The following is a 3728-nucleotide window of genomic DNA, read 5'->3' on the forward strand; positions in this document are numbered from 1 at the left end:
GATATATCTCAAATACGCCATTTGTTTGTAAATAATAAAATGTGATAGATATATCTAGCTCTAAGAAGCTTTTTCTTATTAATTCAAATTTAAAAATTTTTTATCTAATAAGAATATAATGATTAGAAATAATTTCTGCAATATATTATTAAATCAATAAATGATATATGAAATAATTTGTTTATGATTGTGGTATAATTTCCATCGAACTAATTATAAAAATCTCATTCACAGATTTCATAGCCATTTAAAATCTAATATAGTAAAATAAAATTTATGAATTCTATTTATTTAGAAAATTCTTTATATTTAGAAAATATTATATAGTTTTTCATTCAGATTCTTGTAATTTACTACTTTATGTTCGCCAAAACATATTTTTGTCAAAATTTAGAAAGAGGTTAACTTATTGACCGTTTGATTATTTGCTTATTATAAGTTATAATATTTTTTCATGAACATAAATTTACAACAATATTTTTATTGAAAAAAACTTTATATAATATAACAATTTTAACATACAGAATTTGATATATTATTAAATTTCTCGAAAAGATATTAGATGAAATATATTGTATTGTCGACATAACCTTGCTTTTAATAATTAATCAACATTACGAATTTGAACTTTGAAGTCAAAGAAATAATAAGTAAACATATTTTTGGATGTAAAGGTCAAACATGGTTCGCCGTTAGGACAGCTCAGTGATAGTAAAATGTAAAAGGCTGGTTATCTAACACACCCCTGTGCCCTGTTCGAGTTAAATTACTATAGAAGACTTTATCCACTTTAGGCATCAGGCAATCATCCTATTGCCGTACCATAGTATCATGAATGATGGTAAGAAAAGCTACCGAGAGCCAGTTGCCACGAGTTCCCCTGAAATACTGTGTGCCGCTCACTCACTTGTATTCCCACGGTCCACTTCGCTAAGAGAAAACAATATAAAACAATATTTTCAATCAGTTCAACCATTGTCAAGCATGTGGTTGTTTCACGACGGATGTCGTAGTAGTTGATGTATTTGTCAACACAGTCTGACATTTTAATAAGACAGAGAAAGATAAAATACAATTGTTACCAATCTAAGGTAATTCGAGAACAGATAGGTTATCGAGAGAGACAAACGATATGCGCGACATGCTGTGAGATAACAAAGAAACAAAATAATAAGATGGCAGAATATGTATAACCATAACCAAGAAGAAACTACAAATAATAGTTTATGTGAAATGCAAGAATGCAAAACATTTATATTATTAAAATTTTCTTAACATCTTAACATTTTAAAAAATTTGTTGTACCAAACGTTGACAATCTATAAAGCTTCTTATTGCGTTTCTTATCACTTTAAGAAGCAACTGTGAGATAATGACCCAATTAGATGTCATTTACACATGACTCATATCGTCAATTTATTCATGTCCGGTTGCCAAGATTTTATTAATGCCTTATATATATGATTATCCATATTTGATACAAAAAGGTAAATCATTTTGAATAATAAATGTATAACATATAATATTAATAGACTTTAATTACATTTGCAAGCTTAGGTTAAGAAAAATTGTTTATCACATAGCTTATAATAGTCTCCATCAATAAAAATTTTCAATTTCAGAAATTAAATATTTAATAAAAATAAAAAATAAAATTCAAAATTGAAGATCAAAATCAACTTAAATCAATCATTAATTTGTAAAGATCTGCATTTAAATGCAATGAATACAAAAAGTATTTGTCATATATTTTTTTATTATTTTTTAATTTTTTCTTGGTTAAGAATCATTAGATTTTTCAGAGCAAATTTTAAAATTTTTTGAAATATTTTTTGTTAAAATAACAACTTTAAGAAAGGAAATATAGAACTACTTTTTGCATTACATTGAAAAAAAGAAAAGAAAGAAAATGTTTCAAGAAAATGAAACAGATAAGATTTTAAACAATTCTCATCAAAAGCAATTGAAATTCTAATATTTAAATTATATAAATACATCATTTCATTGTTTTCTTACTATTCAATTTTTAACATATTCCATTTTATATTACAATTAATTATAAATTTTTGTTTTAGATTTTTATATCGCATAAAATAATAAAATAATAAAATAATAAAAATATTTTTATAATAAATGATAATTCAAAAAATAAAATTTTATAAAATAAACAAAGATGTAATCAACTTATTAAAAATAGAACGATAATTATTGATAGTATGTCTATCAGCGTCACATCATTGAGAAGGGGCGCAAAACTAGTTCGTCGTCGAATGACGTAGGAGCTCTCATTTTCTTGGCCACCTAGTATACACATCCGGTCGGCCGCCACTCTGCAACTTTCCTACTTCATTCATCGACATTCTGTGGCCTTTGAAGGTTGCACAGCAGAAAAGAGCGGGCACGGTCGCGCGCCACCGATCAGAGTCAGCCGGCGTGCCGACCAGTTTCAACATAATAATTCCTTCTCAGAAATACATCATAACTACCACTACATTCTGCAGCATCCCAAATAAGAATCGTACTTACATATGAATTGAATATCTTCTTATACGAACATCTTCCCATATGGTTTGTATCCTTTCAAGAAGTTTCATATAAACAATTATATTATATACCAATAGAAATTTTATAATTAGGCTAATGAAAATATATTTAATCTAAAATTTATAATTCATTTCAAATTTTAAATTTTTTATAACATATGTAATAAAAATGAAAAATGATTAAATTTGGCTTTTTTATAAATAGGAAATATTATATATTATTTAATATTATAAACAATATTTATAAAACATCTAATTATATTATAATATTGTAATATTCTAATATAAAAGAAGCTTGAAGACAAAATTATCTTCTAAGAATTCTATAAAATATAGACAAACAATATTAATTGTGATATCAATTACAATATTAACAATATTAATTATAATTCATACAATCATATAAGAGAAAGTTATAATAACAGGAAGCGTCAATGAAATGGGAAACTGCCAATTATTGGAATACTATCGTCATCTCCGATAATTTCTACGTCACCTTTAGGTTAGCAACTGTGACGTGGCTTTCACTGAGTACAGCGGCATGCGGTGATCGTTATAAATGTTGCAATTTCTTGAAATCAATGCATGACTTCCATTATTTTTATTCTTCAATGAAATTAAACAAAGCTATTATTATATATCATATTCAAATATGTTATCTTATAATATTTAAATAATTGATATTAAACTATATATATTTGTTAATAAATATATATAAATAATTGTAAATAATTGATATATTTTATAAATATAAATTATTTTAAATTTTAGAAAAAAAAATGCAATGTTTTAGAAAAAACAATGCAATTAAATTTAAAATATTAATGATTACATTATAATACTATAAAATTTAATTCATTATTAATATTATATTATCATAATGTATTAATTGTAACTATAAATCACTATTAACATATATAACATATATATTTACTATTAACATATCCTTAGAATATAATAAATAAATTTTCTTATTATAAAAAATATCTTAAACTAATTATAGATATAATTATAATGAATCATTCAACAAATAGTTCACTTGAATAATATAGCAAGAATATAACTGGGAACGGTGCTTGATACCAAGCGAACTCCGCGTTCCATCGAAAATTCCGTTCGTTCGATTCTCAGAGCACACACAGGTATTCGCGCTTGTGACCGTGCACGTGCGCGAGAGCACTCTTT

This window comes from Apis laboriosa, unplaced genomic scaffold, assembly GCF_014066325.1.
Source record: "Apis laboriosa isolate Shangri-la unplaced genomic scaffold, ASM1406632v1 scaffold218_cov154, whole genome shotgun sequence".
Lineage (NCBI taxonomy): Eukaryota > Metazoa > Arthropoda > Insecta > Hymenoptera > Apidae > Apis > Apis laboriosa.